General features: G+C 38.8%; 1 pseudogene; it reads right to left on the bottom strand.

Annotated features, from left to right (window-relative positions):
* Positions 1-12,375: 12,375 nt before the first annotated feature.
* LOC148574104 (uncharacterized) lies at positions 12,376-25,111 on the bottom strand (annotated as a pseudogene).
* Between the last annotated feature and the right edge of the window lie 679 nt (positions 25,112-25,790).

Below are 25,790 nucleotides of genomic sequence, written 5' to 3' on the forward strand. Positions count from 1 at the left end.
CAAAGCCAACCGGACCCATCTTTCTTCAAATCCAAAAATCAAAAGGCCCACTCCAAGATTTGAAGACCAAAATAGAAAGTGTATATATAGGAGTTAATTTGATTTCTAGAGGGACTTTTAGCTCATTTTAGTTTTCTCACTTCTAATTTTCATTTGTTTTTGGGATTTGGGAATTGGATCTAGTTTTCTTTCTGCATTTTTATTTCTTCTGCAATTTCTATTGTCTGTTCTTGGATTTTGAATTGAGATTCAAGAGCTCCATTGATTCCTGATCTGAGAATCATCCTTCACTTTTCTTCTCAATTGTTCTAAGAATTGGATCTAAATTTTCTCTTCTGTTTTTAACTTCATTTTCTTCTGCAATTTCTTTTCTGCTTGATCAAGGGAGTAATTGAGATCTAGATTTGCTTTTTGATCTCATTGCTCTCCTTCGATCTTCAATTTCTCTTTTAGAATTTCATAATTGATTTAAGTTTTCTTGCTGTTTTGTTTCTTGAAGCAATCTTCCATTTCTGTTCTTGCTACTGAGATCCAGATCTGAATTCCTACATCTCATAGCTCTCTAATTTACTTTAACTTGCACTTTTTAGTTTAATTCTGAATCCCAGTACCCAATCCTTTTACTCTTCAAGCAATTTACATTTCTCAGCAATTTAGATTCAGCAATTTATATTTCTTGCACTTTAAGTTTCTGCAATTTATTTTTCTTGTTATCTAAGTTTCAGCTCTTTTACTTTCTTGCACTTTAAGTTACTACAATTTACCTCTTCTGCACTTTACTTTTCTGCTCAATTTACCTTCTGCACTTTTACTTTCTTGCAATTTAGCTTCTATTAATCAAAATCACTTAAATCATCAAATATTCGCTTAACTAAATTCACCACGTAACTAAAATTGCTCAATCCATCAATCCCTGTGGGATCGACCTCATTCTTGTGAGTTATTACTACTTGATGCGACCCGGTACACTTGCCGGAGAGTTTTTTGTGGAATCATTTTTCCCTCATCAAGTTTTTGGCGCCGTTGCCAGGGATTGATTTAGATTGACAATGACTAAGTAAGGTGATAGTCTAGATTAAGCATTTTCTTTTTATTTTTACTAAGCACACTAACTGTTTGAATTTTTGCTTAAGCTAACCTTAACATAACTCTAGCAATAGAGTGGATTGTTTGTTGTTTCTGGTGTTGTATGTATGACAGAAGCAAGGAGAGAGATCTCCACCTCTGGTGATATTGATGAGAGAACTCTTCGAAGAATAAGAAGAAAAGCCAGAGGAAAGGAACTCATTGGTGAAGAGGAATCAGAGGAAGAGATTCAAGAGATGGAGGTGAAATCCCCAAATCCACAAGAGGGAGTGGCTAACAATGGCCAGCCTCAAAAGAGGGTTCTATCCTCCTATACTTTTCCTAATCCAAGGCATTGTGGGAGTAGCATCCTCACTCCAAATGTCAATGCAAACAACTTTGAATTGAAACCTCAACTCATCACATTGGTGCAAAATAACTGTTCTTATGGAGGAGGCCCTTTGGAGGATTCAAACTAGCATCTATCTACCTTTCTGAGGATATGTAGCACAGTGAAAACCAATGGTATGCATCCTGACATTTACAAGTTGTTGCTGTTTCCATTTTCCCTAAAAGACAAAGCTGCTCAATGGTTGCAGGCATTTCCAAGAGAAAGCATTAACAATTGGAGGATCTAGTGAACAAGTTCCTAGCCAAGTTCTATCCTCCCCAAAGGATCATCAGACTCAAAACAGAGGTCTAAACATTTACTCAGATGGATGGAGAGTCATTATATGATGCCTGGGAAAGATACAAAGCTCTACTCAGGAAGTGCCCACCAGAGATGTTCAATGAATGGGATAAACTTCAAAACTTCTATAAAGGATTGACATTGAGAGCTCAAGAGGCACTTGACTACTCAGCAGGAGGTTCATTACAACTCATTAAGACAGCTGAGGAGGCTCAGAACCTCATTGACACCGTAATAAACAACCAATACTTCTATGGTCACCAAAGGCAACGCCAACCAGCTCAAAGAAAGGGTGTATTGGAGCTGGAAACTGTGGATACCATCTTAGCCCAAAACAAGAAAATGCATCAACAAATTCAACAATAGATGGAGATGATGGCCAAGAGGATTGATGGACTTCAAGTTGCAGTAGTGAATACTCCTAATCAACTATCATGGGGGCAAAATAAGGAACTCTCTGAAAAGCAGCAACAAGAACAAGTCAATTATATGCACAACCAAGGAGTTAATCAAAATGAATTCCATGGTGATACCTACAACTCATCCTGGAAAAATCACCCCAATTTGAGGTAGGGAGACAATCACAATCAAAACCAACAGCCTTGGCAGAGAAACTCAAACCAAAACAACTCCAGAAACACAAACCATCAAAACACTAACCAAAACCAATACAGAAAACCACAAAACAATCAACCTCAATCCAACTACTATCCACCCAACAACCCATCTAATACCCAAAATAACTATCATCCATCCTCAACATCCCATAATCAACCACAACCACCCCAAGAATCTCAAAGGATCTCCAACTTGGAGATACTGATGGAAAAGAAATTGAAACATCAAGAGCTAACCAGCAAGAACCATGAAGCTTCAATGAGGAATTTGGAAAGGCAGATTGGCCAATTATCTAAGCAAACAGTGGCTGAAAGAGCACTCAATGCATTACCAAGTGACACCATTCCCAATCCCAAGGAAGAATGCAAAGCCATCCAATTAAGGAGTGGAAGAAATTTGGTGAATGACAGAGAAATCACCAAGAAGCCAACAGAGAATGACAAGACCAGTAGTAAAGAGCAAGTGATAATTGAAGAAAAGAACCAAGAAAGGCTAAAGGAGAAAGAAGAACCTCAAGCTTCAAAGAAGGGGAAGCAGATTATGGAGGAGCCATCACAGGAACAAAGGAAGATAGTGAAGCCTTATACCCCTCCTTTGCCATACCCTCAAAGATTGGAGAAAGAGATCAAAGATCAACAATTCCCCAAGTTCCTAGAAGTCTTTAAGAAGTTGGAGATCAATATTCCACTTGCTGAGGCTTTAGAATAAATGCCTCTATATGCAAAATTCCTCAAAGAGGTCATCAATAAGAAAAGGAGCTGGAATGAGAAAGAGACAGTGATCCTAACCCAGGAATGCAGTGTAGTGATCCAGGAAGACATCCCACCAAAACTCAAAGACCCTGGGAGTTTCTACTTGCCTTGTATCATTGGTAACATAGTCATTGACAAGGCACTGTGTGACTTGGGCTCTAGTATTAACCTCATGCCTCTGTCTATGATGAGAAGGCTATCTATAGAAGAAGTGAAGCCTACACAGATGTCATTAGAGCTAGTGGATAGATCTCTAGTAATTCCCAAAGGGGTGATTGAAAATCTATTGGTCAGAGTAGGGAAATTCATATTTCCTGCAGATTTTGTTATCTTGGACTTAGGAGAATAAGGGAATGACTCTATGATATTGGGAATACCTTTCCTGGCCACAGCAAGGGCCATCATTGATGTAGAACAAGGAAAAATGACCTTGAGGGTAAATGATGAGAATATCACCTTAAATGTCTTCTAGGAAGAACAACATACTGTTGAAGAAACAAGCTGCATGAGAGTTGAAGAAGAAGAGTTACAGTGGAAAGAAAAACCCAATGAAGAGCTCATCAGCTCACTTGTGAAGCAAGATATGAATAATGGAGAAGAAAAAGAGGGTAAGGAACATGTGAAGGCTGAGAAGAGAAGGCAGGAAGGGATTGAAGAGTTAATTATTGAGAAGGAGGTTCATGCTATAAAACATGCTGCAAAGAAAGAAGGACAGGTGAAGAAAGGAAAGAAGAGTAAGAGAAAAGTCCCAAAAGGTGGAAGAACAAGAAGATACCGATAAACCTCGATTTTATGGTTTATCTTGTGCTTAATTTGGGGGATTTTATCACCTTTTCCCATATTTATTCAATGAAATAGCATGGTTTTGCAATTCTCCCTTAATTTGTGCTTAAATGTGAAAACATGTTTTTTAGGCCTTAAAATAGCTAAATTTAATTCACTTTAATTCTATTCGATGCCTTGATATGTTTGTTAAGTGGTTTAAGGTTTAGAATGCAAAGATTGGGTTGAAGGAATGAAGAAAAAGCATGCAAAGTGGGAGAACTTATGAAGAAATGAAGGAACCACAAAGCTGTCAAGCCTAACCTCTTCGCACTCAATCAACCATAACTTGAGCTACAGAGGTCCAAATGAGGCGGTTCTAGTTGTGTTGGAAAGCTAACATCTGGGGATTCAAAATGATATAAAATTTGTCATATGTTGCTTCGCGTTTAGGGGCACACACGTGCCAAGTACGCGTGTGCACCGATGCTGCTCGTGGCCCACTAAAGTGAAATCGCCCCCAGCAATTTCTGAAGCACTTTGGGCCCAACCCAACTTATTTCTGACGCTATTTCATGCAGAATTCAAGCTTGGGCAAGGAGGGAGCAATTGTTTTGTAGTATAGCATCATGTAGGTTAGTTTCTAGAGAGAGAAGCTCCCTCTTCTCTCTAGAATTAGGTTAGGTTAATCTCTTCTAGATCTAGGTTCAATTACATGTTTTCATCTTGTTTCTTTTATGAATTCTTGCTTCTACTCTTTCATTCTCATGATTTGTAACGTTAATTTCCCTTTTTGCTTTCTCTTGTGATGATGAACTCATGTTGAATTTTGGATTTTCTTTTAATGAGATTTGATAGTTGATGTTTCTTTATGGTTGAATTGAGTTGTGATCTTACTTTCCTTGCAATTGATAGTTGGTAGATTTATTATTCTTGCACTTTTACCATGCTTTCCTTTTATACCTTCCAAGTGTTTGATAAAATGCTTGGTTGGATTTTAGAGTAGAATTTTATGCTCTTGGCTTGGGAAGGTAACTTAGGAACCTTTGAGTTACTAATGTCCAAGTGATTGACGATTGGGAGCCATTAACTCTAGATCTCACTAATTGATTTGGTGGAGAACTAGGACTTATGGACTTGGATTGATATAGCTCACTTGACTTTTCTCTACTATTAGTTAGTGGTTGACTTAGTGGGATTGATCCTTGCCAATTCTCATGTTGTGGGTAGTGATAAGGATAAAGATCCTTGACCACCAACCTTTGCCAAGACCTAGTTAATTGTTCATTTATTTTCTTGTCATTTATTTTATTGCCCCTTTATCAACCAAAACCCCTTTGTTCTTCATAGCCAATAATTGAGCATTTCATTGCAATTCCTTGTGAGACGACCCAGAGTCTAAATACTTCAGTTATAAAATCATTGGGGTTTGTACTTGTGACAACTCAAATTTTTGATTGGGAGAATTGTTTGTTGGTGTAGAACTATACTTGCAACGAGAATTCATTTTGTGTGAAATTCTATACCGACACGACAATTTTCTTAAATCAAAATGGCGCCGTTGCCGGAGAGTTGCAATGGTGTTATATTGTTGGCTATTGTGAATATGTGAATATGTTTGTCTTTTGCTTGTTTGTTAGCTTTTGTTAGGATTAGGACTTGTTGCTTATTTTTGTAGCTTTTGTTTTTATTTTCCCTTGCTATTATGAATTCTCACCACTTTGGCTATGAGTTTGGTTCAAATTATGTTGTAGGAAATGGGAGCTACAATGACAATATGCATCAAGAATAGAACAATCAAAGGTGGTGAGAGCCTCAAGGGATTGATCAACCTTCTTGGCAACAACAACCTCCGGATTCTTATGGGTATAAGCCTAATCCTAATGCATGTCAATCTAATGGATGTGGTGACCCTTATTGTGATTGTCAATAACCACCACCATATGCCTATGAACCACCTCCTCAACATAATTTTGAACCACCTTACTCACAAGCCCCTTTTCACCAAACACATCATTATGACCCTAATCCTTACCCACCATACCAACCACCTTATGAACCATATGAACCATACATGGAACCACCACCATTCCAACACAATTACTCTCAAGAACCACCTCAATATACACCATCTCCATACCCTTACCAAGATGAACTTACTTCCAATTATGAAACTTCCTTCCCAAACAATGAACCCTCTCTTCCACCAACGCCCCCCCGATGAAGCCCTCGCGCTAGAACTAAGAGATCTTGACTCTCATATGCAAAAGCAACAAGAGGGGACGGAAAAGGAGTTTAAGAAGCTAGAAGCCAAGATGGCTATCATGATAGAAGCCATTAGCAATATGGTCTCCTCCCGCCTAAACCTATGCGATCAAGGAACTCCCATTATTGAATGTGGAGTAGCAATCTAGGAGCATAGTGAGGGAGTGAGTTTAGAGCTTCAAGGTGTAGAAGAAGAGGTGAAACAAGGATTGCTACAAGGGGAGGAAGTCCAGACAATTGAGCCAGAAGAAGTGGTTGAAGCCTTTGAAGAGGATGACCAAGAGATGGATTCAATCATTGAAGAATTCTTATGTACAATTGAATCCTCTCCAATTGGGTTTGACATAGAGGGCAAGGAAGAAGATACCTCACCTCCCATACCCTTGGTAAGCAATGAAAAAGAGATTGAATTAGAAGGAAGCCACCAAGAGGAGGATGTTGAGCAAGAAGCAAGCTCCACCCTTGAAGATGATTCCACACCAACCAATGAGTCTTTTGGGATTGATGAATCTCCCTCATTGTGCTATGTAATTGATAACAAGGAGGAGCGTGCACAACCTTTGACACATGGTTTGAGCAATGAAGGGTGTATAGAATTAGTTTAAATTCATATTTAGAGTAGTTTGTTGAGTCTATTTGGTAGTCTAATATCTTAAATAAGGTTTTATGGTGTTTGGGAAGCTGTTTGGAGGTTTGGAATGCTTGGTTTGGTGCAAGAACTTGGAAAAATTTTGAAAAACAGAGCACCAACCCGCGCATGCACGCACCTAGCGCATACGCACGCCTCAAGCATTTTCGACCATCCACGTGGGCGCGTCATGTGTGTGGACGCGTGGATTGAAAAATCTCACCCCTCCATACATTGACCCGAGAGTTGCGCCTACACTGCGCCAGCACTATGCTTGAAGCACAAACCACCCGTGCGTGCGCGCAGCTGGCACGTATGCATCCTTGAAGCTAATTGCGCAATGCGCGCGCACGCACGCTGTGCGCGGGCGTGCCGATAGCGCTACCTGCCCTCCTAGTACATGTTCCAGAGAGTTATGCCCAGTTTGTGCCTATTTTGTGCCTGCAACCCACGCGTGCGCGCACCTGGCGCGTACGCGTCCTTTGGCCAAACTGCGCATCGGCGCGGAAGTGTGCATGACGCGTCCGCACCGGTAAAAAAAAAGAATTTCTTTTCTTCCATTTTCTTTTATTGCATTTGCTTATTTTCATTTATTGCATTTTAATTTTGTTTTTATAACTTGTTCTTATTTTCTTTTCTAAGTTTCTTATTTTAATAATGGTGTTGAATTCTCTTACTCAATTGTTGAGACTTTCTTGGTCAGTATTGGTGCTCTGTGACTTGTTGCATTAATTGCAATATTCGCTCTACACAACAAGATTAGTGCTTTAGTCCTTCCTAACTCATTATTCTTTTTTTTATGCCTCATTACCATTGAGTCAGGATAAGACCAATTGCTCTCATGCTTATCACTAATATTGTTTGTGCCCACTCTTTCTAGTTGAACTTGATGCTTTTGAGTGCTCTTCATGCTTTAACTTTACTCTTGCATCAAGTATTAGTTGATATGCCATTTGCCTATATTGCTTTCTCACTTACATGCGTAGCTAACATGTAGTTAGAACTTTACTCTTATTTGGCATTAGCCCTGCCTATGTTCTACTTGCTTTGCTATCTTTGTTGTAGGCATAATTTTCTTTCTTTTTCTTTCCTTTTAGGTTGGCCACCAAGAAGGAAAGGAATGAGAAAGCTTCTAAATAGGACAACAAACAAGTTCATCCGCACAACCTTTTGAAGGGACTCATCAATTGTAGCAACCCATCCACCTTGCTCTTCCTTGCATGCACCGAGGACGGTGCAAATTTCTAAGTGTGGGGAGGTCGTCCGACTGATCTCCATGGGTAACAACTTCCTTTTTCAACACCAATTTTTAATTTTGGTCTTTGTTAGATTAGTTATTGCATTGCATGATAGGTTGCATGTTAGTTAGAATTTGTACATATTTCACCAATTCTTTTTATGTTAGGACTACTTGGTTAGGGTAATGATCTCTTTTCAAAGAAGCTGTTTTTAGGGCACCCTACCAATTTAAAAAAAAAAATTTCTTGTTGAACTTGCTTGAAGAATTTATTTTGGAACATGGTTTTTGAGCTAAGGACACAAGCATGTGAGTTTTGAGCCCAATTGTGTGGCTACATTTTATAACCACTTATTTCCATTCTTGTGTGCATTATTCTCTTTCTATGATTGTAATCTTTGATTTGTTTGATTCTTTATGTCCATTATTCCATGTATACATGTATTTATATGATTGAGGCCATCATTTCATTTAGCTCATTTACCCAAATAGCTTACCTTTCATCTACCATTGTTAGCCACATTTGAGCCTATTTAATCCCTTTTATTCTTAATTTTAGCACATCACTACCCATAAGCGAAAAATAATAAATGTCCTTAATTTGGATCTTTGATTAGCTTAGGCTAGTGAGGGTGTGTATCAATTGGGTATGGGAAACTTGGGACATTGGTTGAGGTAAAAGTGTAATTTTTTATTTTTGTTGAAAATATTGGGAATTGGGTACATATTCATGTGCTATACGTAAAACCATATGCATTGATACATTTGTATATACTTTAGAAAAAAAATGATAAAGAAAAAGAAAAAAAACATATATATATATATATATATATATATATATATATATATATATATATATATAAAGAAAAAAATATAGAAAAAGAAAAAAGAGAGAAAAAGAAATAAAAAGGGGACGAAAATGCCCCAAAGTAAAGTTCAATAAAAATCAATGCATATAGAATGTGAATTAAAAAGAATGCATGAGTATGTGAAAAAGTGAAAATCATGGGTAGCTAGGTTGTGTATTAGAATTTTATAGGTTGTTATATGTGTTAGGTGAGTGATGAGAGAACTTTTGCGTGGTCTAGAAATTTGCGGATAAATCCTCGTTGCAAGTATAGTTTCTAAACCTTCAAAAGTCCTTTCATACAAACATTTTGGTTGTCACAAGTAACAAACCCCTAAATAAATTGATAACCGAAGTATTCAAACCTCGGGTCATCTTTTCAAGGAACTGCAGGGAAGTATGTTCTTATTATTGGTTTTGGAGATTGTAAATTGGGGTTTTGAGAATGAGGAGCGAATGGTTTAATTAGCAAATAAAGTAAATGAAGAACAAGCAATTTAAATGGCAAGTAAAATAAATAAATGACTGTAAATAAACTTTTGGCAAGGTATGAGAAATTGGAGGTCCTATCCTAGTTATCCTTATCAATGATGATGAGAATTGAATCTTAATTCCACTTTCTTAACCTTTACTAAGGCAAAAGAAGGTCAAGGGATTAATTGGTTTGATCTTCGGATCCTATTTATTTCCTAAGAAAAGATTGGGATTATTGAAGTTCAATTTAATTAACAAAAATAACAATTATCAATCATGTTTGAGTTTGATAACTCCTGAGTTACTGATTTCTTAACCAAGACCAAAAGGAGAAAAGTAAATCTACTGGAATAAAAATGTCTTCAGATGGGAATAACAATAATGTAAATAAAAGAAAGCAATATTAAACTGAAATACCTCAAATAACATTAATTCAAAAGAGTAATCTGTAACATGGAAGAATTCATAAATTAAATTACAAAAGTAAATAAAAGGAAATATTGAACCTGATAAAGAGATAATCCTTAAAGCGAATAAAATCCTAATCCTAAAGAGAGGAGAGAGCTCTAAACTAAATCTAAATCATGAAAACTAACTAAAGTGGAGACTCTCCTTGAATGGATGCATTCCCCCACTTCATAACCTCTGGTCTATGCCTTCTGGACTTGGATTTGGGCCAATAAGGGCTTCAGAATTCGCTATGAGCATTTTCTGCAATTTCTGGTGCGTGGCCTCTGTCACGCGTTCGCGTGGGTCACGCGTTCACGTGGGTCACGCGGTCGTGTCATTTGGAGTTTTCCTTGTCACGCGGTCGCGTCAGTCATGCGACGGCGTCATATGTGTTTCGCTCGAGGCGCACGGTCGCGTCAGTTATGCGGCCGCGTCAATGCCTTTTCGCGCTGGCATGCGGCCGCGTCGCCCATGCGATCGCGTGGCTGTCAGTTTCTTCAAAAACTCTGTTTTGTGCTTTCCTTCCATTTTTGTATATTTCCTTTCCATCCTTTAAGTCATTCCTGCCTTAGAAGATCTGAAACTACTCAACACATTAATCACGGCATCGAATGGAAATAAAGGTAATTAAAATAATTAATTTTAAAGCATAGGAAACATGTTTTTCACATACATCACATAATAAGGAAGGGAAAGTAAAAACCATGCAAATAATATGAATAAGTGGGTGAAGGATTGAATAAATCACTCAGATTAAGCACAAAATATATCATAAAATATGGGTTTATCAACCTCCCCACACTTAAACAATAGCATGTCCTCATGCTAAGTCCAAGAGTAATGTTAGGTTAAAGTGGTGGAATGCCATGCAATGCAATCTAATCTAAATGCAACTACCTAGATGCATCATGCAATTTTAATTTTTGTTCACTTGTATATAAAGCTTGCATGTAGTTGAATTAATTCACATTCTCAAGGAGTCATATATATATATATTTATATATATATATAGCCAAACCTTAGATAGTTGATAAAGTGCCTTTACAATTGAAATGGGAGAGAAAAACATTTTATAAACTTGCAAGACAATTAATAATTTCAGCAGAGATATATGTTAATGAGCTATTGAACCCTCACTGAATTTTGTGTTTACTCTCTAGTCACTCAGTGTTTATTTGGTTAATCACTCTATTCTTCTTTTTAGTCTTACTTTCTATAACTTTGTTCTTCATCTAGCCAATCAACAATTATAGAATATAGACATACCAAAAATCATGAGGTCTTTAGTTAAGGTTGTAATGGGGCCAAGGTAAAGATAAGGGTATATGTATAAGGCTAAGTGAGCTAATAAGTGAATCCTTAATTAGTCTAAGATCTCACCTAATATACATACTTTGTAAAGCAAAGCTTCTTTACCTATTTTCCTATATTTTCCCACTTTTGATGTTACATGCTCATGTTTCAATGTTTATTATTTTTAACCCATGTGCATTGCTTTATTTCACATTTGGGGAATTCTTTTGTATCCTCTTTATTCAACTACTGAAAAATAACACTTTTTTTTAATGCACATGGTAATTCAATTATTTTGATTTCACATGAGCATGCTTCCCAAAACTTTTATTTTGAATTATTTTATTCTTTTCAACTTTTTTACCTTTTGTTTTTATCATCCATGTTCCCAATAGGTTTCCAATACTTAAACAATTACATAATTTCTATCTTAAGCTAACCAAGGATTCAACTTGAAATTTTTATTTTATTTTTCTACTTAAGGCTAGTAATGTGGCTGATAGAATAAGAGGGATTTAAAGGCTCAAGGGGGCTAACAAGGGTGATGTAAAAGGTAGGCTATTTTGGGATAAGTGAGCTAAAATCAAATAATGGCCTCAATCACTCTCTTGGTATGTATTTCTATTCTATAATTGGACATATAGATTAAAACAAAGTAAAGAACACCAGAATAAATAAGAAGGGCAGAACACACAGGAATAAAATTTATGGTTTGAATGTAACCATACAATTAAGCTCAAAACTCACAGGCTGTGTGTTCTCTAGCTCAAAAATCATTTATCAATTATGTATGTCATGCAAGTAAAATTAAAAGTTCCCATTATTCTCAATGTAAAATTTATTTTGAATGGCTTTAAAGTTTGTGTTTCTCCTTGATGAAATGTTGTTAACTAACTAACATATAATGCTATATATACAAGGTGTGGGTTGTTTCTATTATGTTCAAGTTCCTAGTTTACTCCCTTTTTATATTTTTCAATTTAAACTAAGCTATCTTATGCTAAAAAGGGTAAACTACACTAATTAATCCACAATTTCTATAACTAAGAAGTTAGAATTGCTACTAAACTAAATGGCTAAAATATGAACTGAAAATGCGAAATGCAGAAAATAGAGTATAAATACATGGAAATAGCAATGTATAAGTACTGGGAGAATAAAAATAAAAATAAAGAGAAAAATACAGAAAAGTAGCAAAATAAAATAAAAAGAGTCTGTAGTGGTTCACCAAAAAATACGCCAGAGATGGTAACCTCCCCACACTTAAAATGAAGCATCGTCCCTGATGCTCACTCAAGCAGGGTGTGAAGGGGTGTCATCACTGGAAGGATGGGTAGCTGGAGTCTCTGTGGTGGTGGTTTGAGGATCTGCATGCTGCAGAGGAGGTGCTGACTGGATAGGGATCTCGGGGTCTACAGCCTGAATTTGAGGTGGAGCCTTCTGATGTGATGTGGCCTGCTCTGTGTTTGCCTGCGCAGCCTCGCTCTGTGGATGGGTCTCTGCCTCGTGATCATCCGCCTCCTCCTCAGATGCCTCGGATGGTGTGTCAGGCTCGGAGGGGATGTCACCAGATCGTATCATCAGCTTCAGGTGCTCATAGCGTCGCTTGTTGCGACGCTCCATCTGGTCAAGCCGTCAAAACAGGCGGTGCACTAGATGATAGACGAGCTCTGGGGCTGGATGAGGTGCAGTGGTGGTGGCAGGGGTAGCTGTAGAGGAAGAGGGGCTGGCAGATGGTATGGCTGTCTCAGCAGTAGTAGTGAGGAAAGGAGGTCTGTAGCCCAAAGCCAGAAAGTTCCTACTGTGAGGGATAATCTTCTTGCATTCTGCAGCAGGTGGCTTTTCATCAGCATCCTCCCAAGGCACGTCAGCTCGACGGCCTAGCTGTGTAATCAGATAAGGAAAGGGAAGAGTGCATCGGACGTGGACCCTGGCCATATAATACCGGATAAAGCGTGGCAGGTACAGGTCCTTACCCTCCATCACACACCATAGGAAGGTGATCATAGCGGCAGGTATCTCAGTCTCGTGAGTGCTCGGCATGATGAAGTTGCTAAGTATATGATGCCATAGCCGAGCCTCATCATTCAAGTAAATCCGCTTGATTCCCTTTGGCATGGTAGTGTTCTGACCCATAATCTAAGGAACGGTCGGGTCAAGGGTTATCCTGGCCTTGACTGCATCCCAATCAAACTTCATGAAGCGCATATCCTCCTCAGCTTTTTGATATCCATCCAGCTGATTAGATTTAGGCAGAAGTTTCAGAACATCTTCAATGGCCTCTTCAGTGACCAGAATCTGTTTCTCTCTTAGGTTCACTGCATCTAGGGAAATTTTGAAGTAATTGCAGTAGAATTCCCTTACCCAAGATGCATTGACCTCAGTCAGGTTTCTTTCCAGGAAGAACCAGCCTCTTTGTTTGATATGATCAGAGGTTTATTGCTGGAGTTCTTCTGGGATCTTCAGAGTCCTCTCCAGGTATAGGTTCCTGGAGGTCGCAAACACCGGATACTTTAGCTCACAGTATCGGTTTGCAAACTTTACTGGATCAGTGGCAGGGAGTAACTGGTCGGCCTTCTCCTGTGGGGTAAAGTTCTTCTCCCGCCAGGAGTCATCGTGCATGATATCCATGATGGACATAGCGGATACTCCTCTTTTACGTTTGTCAATAGTTGCCTTTGCTTTTCCCTTTCTCTGGGTGGCAGACATCCTGAAAAATAAAAAACCAGGATATAAGAAAAACAGGAAAACAAATAGGCAAATAGTCAAAAGAAACACAAAGTGGCAAAAGAGCAATAGGATAAGGAAAATGTGTTAAGTAAATGTGCATTAAGGATTGTATAGGAGTTAAAAGTCTGAAAAGAAGAATTCACAATCCAAAATGTAATAGAAGGCATGTTAATTAGGAAAAATTATCAGTATGCCATGGTTAGAAGGTTAAAGAGAAAGTGAAAAACCAAGAAGAGAGAGTATGAAAGGTTATGTTGGTTAGAATTGAAAAAGAGTGTAAGAAGTTAAAATTAGTGAGTTAGGAAAAAGTGGGTTAATGTAAGTGGCATAATGATAAGTTTCTAAGTAACAAGCATTCACAATTAAGGGCTACAGGTAACTCATAACCAAATAAGGAAATTAGGTTGATGATGATTCAGATAGATATAGAAATAGCAAAAAATTGGAATCTAAGCATCAAAAATGCAATATATGAACCAGGGAATCAAAAAGAATAGGAAAGCTTGCCCTGGCATTCATGAATTGGTTTGGTTAAATCTAAGGAAAGCACAGTTGAAAATGTCAAAACCAAGACATGAATGGAAACATTTTACAGAAATTTGGGCAGCATTTCGGCTAAAATTGGATTGTCCCGGAAAATAAACAGCAACAGAATAGTTCATATGAATCAAAATTAAAGCTGCAATTAAATAGTATGAATAATAAAGAGCATAGCAGCATGAACTTTAAGAGCAGCATATGAACATTACTAAACTTCACAGCAATAGCAGAATTGCAAATTGACAAAACAAGAAACACGAACAGTGCAATCAAACAGGCCTAAATCCACTAACCACATCCTAGGCTACCTAATAACCTAGAATCCACTACAACATGCATATCTAACTAGCCTAAATATGAATATAAACAGAAAAATATGAATTAACTACGAATGGATAGAAGGGTGGCGTTCGTCGGAACCTGGTGGGCGAATTAAGGAGAGTGGGGCAGAGAGGTGGCTGGGGATGGTGGCGGTGGTGTCTGGCACGGCGGAGGAGGGTGGCGCGGTGGCGGTGGCTCCTGTTCGGGGGCAGGGAGGGAAAGGTAGGGGTAATGGGGGTAGGGGGATAGGAGAAGGAAGGGGGGCGTGGGTGGCGCTGGGCGGTGACGGCGACGCAGTGGTGGTGATCGCGGAGGAGGGCAGGGGCGGTGGAGGGAGGAAGAAGAAGGAAGAACAAGAAAGAGGGGGGAAGGAAGGAGGTGGGTGGCGGCGGTGTCTGGGTGGTCGGTGGGGTGGCGGTCGTTCAGTGATGGTGGCTGGGTGGTGCTGGTGTGATCGGAGAAGAAGAGAGGAAGGAGAAGGGTTTGGGGGTGCGCGAATGGTAGGGTTCGTGTGACTGGGGGGGTTATAGATTTGAATCCACACGATCGCGTGGGGCACGCGGTCGCGTGGCTGAAGTGAAATGGGGGTCGACGCGATCGCGTGAGTGGCGCGATCGCATGGAATAGCTAAAAGAGTGAATGACGCGATCGCCTGGGGCATGCGACCGCGTCGCTGGAAATTGTGCTAAATGCACGAATCCAGCGTCGTTTTAGCGCAACTCTCTATCTCCTTTTGGGGTGTTGTGTAATCCATGCGACGCGATCGCGTCGCTCACGCTGTCGCGTGGGATTGATGTTGTGCAAGTGATGCAATCGCGTCAGGGACGCGATCGCGTGGGCCGTTTGTGCGAAACGGACAATGGCCGCACGATTCCAGCATAACTTTCTGGACGTTGGATCTTTACGCCGATCTCCAGATCACGCGGCCGCGTGAATGACGTGGTTGCGTGGGAAGTGTTTTTCGCAACTTGACGCGATCGCATGAATAATGCGGTCGTGTCGCGCACCCTTTTTTTTTATGCAGTATGCGGAATGCAATGATTAATATGAATGCGATGCAAACTAAATAAAATAAAATAAAACTTGAAAGCAAATAAAACTAAATAAAAATTTAAAAAGGAACGATCATACCATGGTGGGTTGTCTCCCACCTAGCACTTTTAGTTAAAGTCTTTAAGTTGGATATTGGATGAGCTTCCTGTTATGGCGGCTTATGCTTAAATTCATCCAGAAATTTCCACCAATGCTTGGAATGCCAATAGCCTCCGGGGTCCCAAACTAGGCATGTGAAGCTTCTGAGCAGCTTCAAACAGATTGTCAGGCTCCCGGGGTGATGATTGTCAGCATAGATTCCAAGATCCCAAACTTTGCTTTTAAATCCGCCTTCGTCTTGATCTATACTTTTCCATCTGGGCGATTTAGAAATTAGATTCTCACCAGGATAACCAAACGTTTTCCGAGATCCATCCGATTGATCATGATGCCAATCCGTGCACTTCGAGTTGAAGCATGGAACCTTATTAAACCTTGTGCACCAGCTCTGAGTACGAGCCATTTCCCGCTTACTCTTAAAGCCACAGAGAGCTCTAAGCTGGCCATCTATTTCAAGCAAACCATATTCAAGTGGAAAAATAAAGCTAAAGGTTAAGGATTGTACCCACTTGAAACTTGTACTGGGTGGTAATGGCCTTGGGATAGGTGGTTCCAGTGGTTTTGTGAGTTCTACTCCCTTGTGCTCTTCTATGAATTTCTTCACTTCTTTGCAAGATTCTTCAAATGTATCCATGTCCTGATCAAAGCTATCTATGTCTTCCTCATCACTTAAGTCATAGACTAGAGGTTGAGAGAAATCTACCTCCGTATCACCTTCGCATTCACTTGGGGAAGATTCTTCGATCTCAGAGAATTCACTCGCGGATGCAAGTTCATTACGTGGGGGTTGGGCACTGTCCTCCTTAGCATCAATTGTAACGTCCTTGATAGAATTTTCCACAACTCTGGATTCCCATGGAAGTTCAGCGTCTCCTAAGTCTTCAACCAACTCTTCTTCTTTAATAATGACAGCTTCCTCTACTTGTTCCAGGATGAAGCCATGCTCTGTCTTGTCCACTGGAGTTTCTAGTATCTCCTTCATGCTACGCTCTTCGTTAGATTATCCACACGGGGCTGTGGGAGATCCTTGAATGTTCGAACATCTAGAAGATAATAGACTTACTGCTTGCTCCAGTTGATGAAGGGTTGTTTGAAGTTGATCTATTGTTTTCTTGAGGCGAACCTCTGATTCTCAGGGTGATAGATTTGGATATGGTACATGGGGAAGTGGTGATGTTTGGGGGTAATTAGACTGGAATCGGGGTAGATGAGGATCATACGGTGGTGAATGGTGAAAAGGAGCTTGTGAGTATGGTGGTTCGAAGTTATGTTGAGAGGATGGTCTATAAGCACATGGTGGGGCTTGTGGGTAATTGCAAGGTTGTCCACCATGTCTATTGGCTTGGTATGCATTGTAGAATGGTCTTTGTCCATGATATCTTGGAGGGTGTTGTTGCCTAAAGGGTTGATCAGATCCTCTTGGCTCCATCCATCTTTGATTGTTTTGACCTTGATGCATGTTCCTGTTATAACTTCCATTCCTTTCAATAACATTAGAACTAAACTCAAAGCGAAAGGGGTGAGAATTCATAGCAGCTAATAGAAATAAAAAGGGGAAAATAAAGACAAATAAACAAGTAAAAGAAAAATATTTACAATAACCAATAATAAGGCACACGATTGCAGTTCCCCGGCAACGACGCCATTTTGATGAGAGAACTTTTGCGTGGTCTAGAAATTTGTGGATAAATCCTCGTTGCAAGTATAGTTTCTAAACCTTCAAAAGTCCTTTCATACAAACGTTTTGGTTGTCACAAGTAACAAACCCCTAAATAAATTGATAACCGAAGTATTCAACCTCGGGTCGTCTTCTCAAGGAACTGCAGGGAAGTATGTTCTTATTATTGGTTATGGAGATTGTAAATTGGGGTTTTGAGAATGAGGAGCGAATGGTTTAATTAGCAAATAAAGTAAATGAAGAATAAGCAATTTAAATGGCAAGTAAAATAATTAAATGACTGTAAATAAACTTTTGGCAAGGTATGAGAAATTGGAGGTACTATCCTGGTTATCCTTATCAATGATGATGAGAATTGAATCTTAATTCCATTTTGTTAACCTTTACTAAGGCAAAGGAAGGTCAAGGGATTAATTGGTTTGATCTTCGAATCCTATTTATTTCCTAAGAAAAGATTGGGATTATTGAAGTTCAATTTAATTAACAAAGATAACAATTATCAATCATGTTTGAGTTTGATAACTCCTGAGTTACTGATTTCTTAACCAAGACCAAAAGGAGAAAAGTAAATCTACTAGAATAAAAATGTCTTCAGATGGGAATAACAATAATGTAAATAAAAGAAAGCAATATTAAACTGAAATACCTCAAATAACATTAATTCAAAAGAGTAATCTGTAACATGGAAGAATTCATAAATTAAATTGCAAAAGTAAATAAAAGGGAATATTGAACCTGATAAAGAGATAATCCTGAAAGTGAATAAAATCCTAATTCTAAATCCTAATCTTAAAGAGAGGAGAGAGAGGAGAGAACCTCTCTCTAAACTAAATCTAAATCATGAAAACTAACTAAAGTGGAGACACTCCTTGAATGGATGCATTCTCCCACTTCATAACCTCTGGTCTATGCCTTCTGGACTTGGATTTAGGCCAATAAGGGCTTCAGAATTTGCTATGAGCGTTTTCCGCAATTTCTGGTGCGTGGCCTCTGTCACGCATCCGCGTGGGTAACGCGGTCGCGTCATTCGGAGTTTTCCTTGTCACGCGGTCACGTCAGTCATGCGACCGTGTCATATGTGTTTCGCTCGAGGCACGCGGTCGCATCAGTCATGCGGCCGCGTCAATGCCTTTTCGCGCTGGCATGCGGCCGCGTCGCCCATGCGATCGCGTGGCTGCCAGTTTCTTCAAAAACTCTGTTTTGTGCTTTCCTTCCATTTTTGTATGTTTCCTTTCCATCCTTTAAGTCATTCCTGCCTTAGAAGATCTGAAACTACTCAACACACTAATCACGGCATCGAATGGAAATAAAGGTAATTAAAATAATTAATTTTAAAGCATAGGAAACATGTTTTTCACATATATCACATAATAAGGAAGGGAAAGTAAAACCATGTAAATAATATGAATAAGTGGGTGAAGGATTGAATAAATCACTCAGATTAAGCACAAAATATATCATAAAATATGGGTTTATCAGTGAGAGCTTAGGTTAATCAAAGATTCAAATTTCAAGCTCACTTGATCATATGCATCCTACCTTGACCCTAGCCCCATTACAACCTATGAATAAGTCCTCATGATGAATGTATGCATGCATTGAATAATTGTTAATTGTTAGATGAAAAACAAATCTTGGAAAGCATGAGTAGAAGAGAACTGAGTGATCAACCCTATACACTTGAGCGATTAGAGCGGATACACTTCCGGTGAAGGTTCGATGCTCAATTCCTTATTCCCGGCTTTCATGAGCTTTTCTTCTTGCAAGTCTATTTAAACTTCATTTTGATATTTGAATTGGTAGAGTTTGTGAGTCGTCATATGACCTTTGCCCTACTTGCTTATATATATTCTTGGAGATTGATTTACTTTTGACCAAGTAGGTAGAATCATTTTGCATTTAGTTGCATTCATGTAGATAGGTGACGTGGCGGAAATTGGCGAGTTAAGAATTGTTATAAGAGGTACGTTGCAAGTATAGTTCTTAACCAACCAAAAATCCACTTATCAATTTAGAAGGGTTGTCACAAAATTAAAATTAAAATACTGGGAGTATGAATCCAAGGTCGTCTCCCAACGAGTTGCAGAAAGATGTGCTATTTTATTAATCAGATGTTTTCAAAAAATGGTTGAGTTGCTAAATAGGATATTAAATCAGAAAATTTATGTAATTTAAATAAAAACCTTGACCGGGAGTAGATTAGTTGGAAGCCCTATCCTTGATGGAGTTCTCCCAAGATAAAAGTGATAATTGAAGGTTGCCTGCTCAGTTATCCTTTACTAGATAAAGGAAAGTTAAGCAAGTTGGAAGTTAGTTTCTATTCACCAGTTCTAATCCTCTCCCTTGGGAAGGACTAGTGTCAGTGATTAGAGGGCGACCCAACGCGAAACCCAACTATAATTTTACTCTTGAGCATCCAACTCAAGGTCCTCCTTTCAATCAACTCCCAATCAAGTTATGGAACTACTCGCTCATTATGATTGTAAAATCCACAAAATAAGAAAAGGAAATATTGAAAGACATGATAAATAATAATCAAAAGGATCAATTAAAAATAAAAATAGTCTTGTATTAATAAATTCTAAAAATAATCCAATAATAATTCTGAGTAAATGAAGGATATAGAAGAGTAAGTGACAAGTAAGGAAACAAAATAAAATGACGAAGTCTTGACGGAGGTAATAACTCTTCTCAATATCCCAGTCCAAAAAGCAATAAAATCAAAATCCTAAGAACTATGAATGTGTAGAGAAAAAATCTAGAGGAGAAGTAAAATCAGATCTAAAACTAAAATTATGCGGAATGAATGTTGTGTTCTATTTCTGAATGTTCTCTGGCTCTAATCTGCTTTTCTGGGCCAAAAACTGGGTCAAAACAGGGCCAAAATTGCCCCCAGCGAATTCTGCAGATCCTGCAGATCGCGCATGTCACGCGATCGCGTCATTCACGCGTTCGCGTCTTCCAGCGTTTTGCCTTGCCACGCGTGCGCGTCGTCCACGCATTCGCATCACTTGTGTAGTTTCCAATCTGCGCAGTCGCGTGAGCCATGCGTCCGCGTCACTGCAATTTCCTCTATGTCGCGCGGTCACATGAGCCATGCGTCCGCGTCACTTCTCGCTGGTCATCTCCTCAATTTCTTGTGTTCCTTCCATTTTTGCAAGCTTCTTTTCCAATCTCCAAGTCATTCATGCCCTATAAAACCTGAAACACTTGACACACAGATCATGGCATCGAATGGAATAAAGGAGAATTAAAATGCAAAATTAAAAGTCTCTAGGAAGCAGCTATTCAACCATGAAGTAATTTCGGGAAGGAATTATAAATGCATTCTAATCATATGAATAAGTGGGTAAAAATTTGCTAAAACCACACAATTAAGCACAATATAAACCATCAAATAATGGTTTATCAATAGGTTTATATAGTTTCTTTACATTGAATAAATCTTCATACCCCTTTTCTTGTCCTTCTTTATTCTTAGCATGAGGAAATGCTTGGTTTAAGTGTGGGGAGATTTGATAAACCCCGATTTTGTGGTTTATCTTGTGCTTAATTTGAGAGATTTTATCACCTTTTCCCACATTTATTCAATGAAATAGCATGGTTTTACAATTCTCCCTTGATTTGTGCTTAAATGTGAAAACATGCTTTTTAGGCCTTAAAATAGCTAAATTTAATTCACTTTAATTCTATTCGATGCCTTGACATGTTTGTTAAGTGGTTTCAGGTTTAGAAGGCAAATTTTGGGTTGAAGGAATGGAGAAAAAGCATGCAAAGTGGGAGAACTTATGAAGAAATGAAGGAACCACAAAGCTGTCAAGCCTGACCTCTTCGCACTCAATCGACCATAACATGAGCTACAGAGGTCCAAATGAGGCGGTTCCAGTTGTGTTGAAAAGCTAACATCCGGGGCTTTGAAATGATATAAAATTTGCTATTTGTTTCTTCGCGTTTAGGGGCTCGCACGTGCCATGTATGCATGCGCACCGATGCTGCTCGTGGCCCACTAAAGTGAAATTGCCCCTAGCGATTTCTGAAGCACTTTGGGGCCAACCCAACTTATTTCTGACGCTATTTCATGCAAAATTCAAGCTTGAGAAATGGGGGAGCAATTGTTTGGTAGTATAGCATCATGTAGGTTAGTTTCTAGAGAGAGAAGCTCCCTCTTCTCTCTAGAATTAGGTTAGGTTAATCTTTTCTAGATCTAGGTTCAATCACATGTTTTCATCTTGTTTCTTTTATGAATTGTTGCTTTTACTCTTTCATTCTCATGATTTGTAATGTTAATTTCCCTTTTTGCTTTCTCTTGTAATGATGAACTCATGTTGAATTTGGATTTTCTTTTAATGAGATTTGATAGTTGATGTTTCTTTATGGTTGAATTGAGTTGTGATCTTACTTTCCTTGCAATTGATAGTTGGTAGATTTATTATTCTTGCACTTTTACCATGCTTTCCTTTTATGCCTTCCAAGTGTTTGATAAAATGCTTGGTTGGATTTTAGAGTAGAATTTTATGCTCTTGGCTTGGGAAGGTAACTTTGGAACCCTTGAGTTACTAATGTCCAAGTGATTGACGATTGGGAGCCATTAACTCTAGATCTCACTAATTGATTTGGTGGAGAACTAGGACTTATGGACTTGGATTGATATAGCTCACTTGACTTTCCTCTACTATTAGTTAGGGGTTGACTTAATGGGATTGATCCTTGCCAATTCTAATGTTGTGGTTAGTGATAAGGATAGAGATCCTTGACCACCAACCTTTGCCAAGACCTAGTTAATTGTTCATTTATTTTCTTGTCATTTATTTTATTGCCCCTTTATCAACCAAAACCCCTTTGTTCTTCATAGCTAATAATTGAGCATTTCATTGCAATTCCTTGTGAGACGACCCGGAGTCTAAATACTTCGGTTATAAATTTATTGGGGTTTGTACTTGTGACAACTCAAATTTTTGATTGGGAGGATTGTTTGTTGGTGTAGAACGAGAATTCATTTTGTGTGAAATTCTATACCGACATGACAATTTTCTTAAATCAGATACCAACTGAAGGATTCTCAAAAAGGGGACAGAGTGAGATTGATATACCAGCAGTTGGAGACAAATCCACAAACTGATGATTACTACACAATCAACAAGATACTCTCACTGGAGCATGTGGAGATTGACCATTAGCGCACAGGAAGAAGGCTCACAGTGAGAGGAGACAAACTGAGGCACCACAATCATCAACCACCCTAACAAGGGACCAATGTCAAGCTAGTGACAATAAAAGAGCGCTCCATGGGAGGCAGCCCATGATTTAATATTCTTGCTGTTATTTTAATTTCAATAAGTAATGGTTATTTTGGCATAAATTTTAGCTCTCATGAGTAGATTTGATAATTGCACACATTATTTTGAAGCATATGCTTGACTCCTAAGTTTGCTGTGCCTAAAGGCACTTTAAAATAGCTTTTCATGCATAGTTGACTATAGAACCAATTTAGGATATATACTCATTCAATTTGTTTAAGTATATAGCCAAACCTTAAGTTTGGTGTCTGTATATGCTATGAATTTTAAGAAAGTCATCTTTACTCAAAGGCTCAAATTCATGAATAGATAAACCATACATTGCATCATTTTATGAGTTTATGGTAGCATGGTAGCAAATAAAATGTTCCTTATAATGAATATACCAATTGTGATGGATATTCATTGGATTTTATATAGATAACTTAGAAGAAAACAAGTTTGGTGTTTACCAAAATTTTTTTCAATTTCTAAGGGGCATGGTTGGTTATTCACACATAAGGAACACATAACAACATTTTCCTTTTATATATATGCTACACCACCGTATGAAATTGAAATTAAGGTCACTAATTGTTTGATTCACGTGGATAGGAGTAAAGAAGATTGAGAAGGAGACAAAAGAAGGCATGCACGGACGGTCATCCCAAGGAGAAAAGGCAAGTCACGTGTGTATGTTTGGGAAGCACAATATCGCATGGAATCAACACCTTGGAGGCCGAACCACATGCAACCAATGAGGGAGCAATCCTTGCCTTCATCCATCTCCACATGCACACCATCCATTTCATGGATTTTTAATAATGAATTGCTCAATCCCAACCTTCCTTACAACTCAACCGGATCCTCAACTCTTTGCTTTGTTTCATGCCCTGGCTATAAATTGGCAATGATACTTCCTGAGTTCACATATCCTTTCTTTTTCTATGTAAGACCTCCTCAATTATTTACCTTTGTTTCACTCAAACATTCCTTAAGCCACACACCTTTGCTTTCTTCGTATAAGCCCCCTCACAAAGTACATTGTTCTTCTCTCACCCAAAGACACCACACAGCACCTTACCTCCCCTTACTTCCATCACAACCGTGCCTTAACTGAAGCCTATCTTTTCTTCTCCCTTCTCTCCTTCTTAATTCATGGCTTCATCAAGTTCTAGAAGAAGGAAAGGAAAGGAACCTGCAGTAGCCGAACCACCAACTTATGATACCAAAAGATTTAAGTCTCCATTTCATGAATCAAGGTATTATAGGCTAATAAAATCAAAGAAAGTCATTACAGAGACGGAGTTCAGACTGAAAGATGGAGAATATCCCATCATAAGAAGAATAGAGGCAGAGAGGAGATGGGAACTTCTTTGTGAACCTCTCACAGACATTAGTGCAGTCATGATAAGAGAATTTTATGCAAATGCTGTGAGGACAAGCAAAGACAGCCCTTCCTATAAGAGTTATGTTAGGGGGGTTGAGGTAGATTTTAGCCCACCATCCATTATGAGAGTCCTACAGATAAGGGTGATATCATATGGAGAACCCAGCTTTGAAAAAAGACTGTAGGGTGAGAATGACCCTGATGAGATATTAAATGGGTTATGTTATGAAGGCAAGGACTGGAAAAGAGACTCAGAGGGAGCTCCAAGCCACTTGAAAAGAATGGATCTCATACCAGAAGCTAAAGGTTAGTCTGAGATAGTGAGAAGATCCATCCTCCCTACTGCAAATACATCTGAGGTCACAATCAATAGAGAAATCCTGACATATTGCATACTTAGGGGAGGAGAAGTCAATGTACCTCGGCTCATCGCAGATAGCATTCAAGAAATAGCTGAGGATACTGGTAAATTCTGTAGGCTTGGTCACCCAAGTACTATTCTGAGGCTGTGCAAAAGAGCTGGAGTACTCTTTGAGGATGAAAATACTGAGAAGGTAAAAGGAAGCAGAGGGATCACCAAGCAAAGCATGGAAGGTGTCAATGATGACACTGACAATCAGCAAGAAAGAAGAGATCAAGGAAGAAGGAGAAGACCACAAGTGGAGGGGGAACAAGCTCCTAGTGCAATGGATCTGAGCTAAATGCAAAGAGCCATTGAAGAAATGTCTCAACAATACATGAGAGCACAGGAGCAACAATAGGAGCAATACTTGAGGCAACAAGAGCAGTATTTGAAGGATCGTGAGCAACAACAGCATTGGTAGCAACAAATGATGGAGAAGAAAGAAAATTTCCATCTCCAAATATTGGAACAACAGAGAGAGTTTCAGGCAAAAATTCTTGAGGGGCAAGGGGAACAATCAACAAACTTTCAAGAATCATTCAATAGATTGTCCCTATGACAGTCCAAGTATGTGGAGTACACCCAAAATCTCTACCAATGGAGACATCTATCATACAATTAGGGAGCATAGGAACTTGGACAGAATGGAGTATGACATAGCAACTCAAGCAAAGTTGGACTATGTAGTCCGTAGCATGCCAACATTGAACCAACAAATCAAGCCATTTTAGTAATGCCAAGAGTTGATAGACCATCAGAGAGCACTAGCCAATAAACAGACAACACACATGCAACAAGGCTTGAAGGATATTGGGCTCTGGGATCAGGTAGACCAAATTTGGGATCGAAGGTGCCCTGTTGAAGAATCCCAAGAAAGAAAGAAGAATTCAAAGAGGAAGGGAGAATCCAGCAAAGGGAAAGAGCACGACAACTAGAGGTGGTGGAGTCCCTTTTATAGTTTAATTAAATAAGGATGATGCATATCTGAAACATGATATGCCTCCAAATATTTTATATTCTGCACTTTCATATCTTTAGTAGTTTCCTTGTTAGGATTTGCATTATGCTTGTCTTCATCCTCATCTATCTTGAATTCTAACTTGTTTTCCTTTTTGAATCAATAAGAGAAAATGTTTGAAAAAAGAAAGTGATTGTCCAATGTTGTAGGAATTAGAATGAAGTTTTGTGGTGGTAATAGCTTGATTAAGATGATAAGCT

The sequence above is a fragment of the Arachis ipaensis genome, chromosome B2 (assembly GCF_059453495.1).
Source record: "Arachis ipaensis isolate K30076 ecotype BB chromosome B2, ASM5945349v1, whole genome shotgun sequence".
NCBI classification, from domain to species: domain Eukaryota; kingdom Viridiplantae; phylum Streptophyta; class Magnoliopsida; order Fabales; family Fabaceae; genus Arachis; species Arachis ipaensis.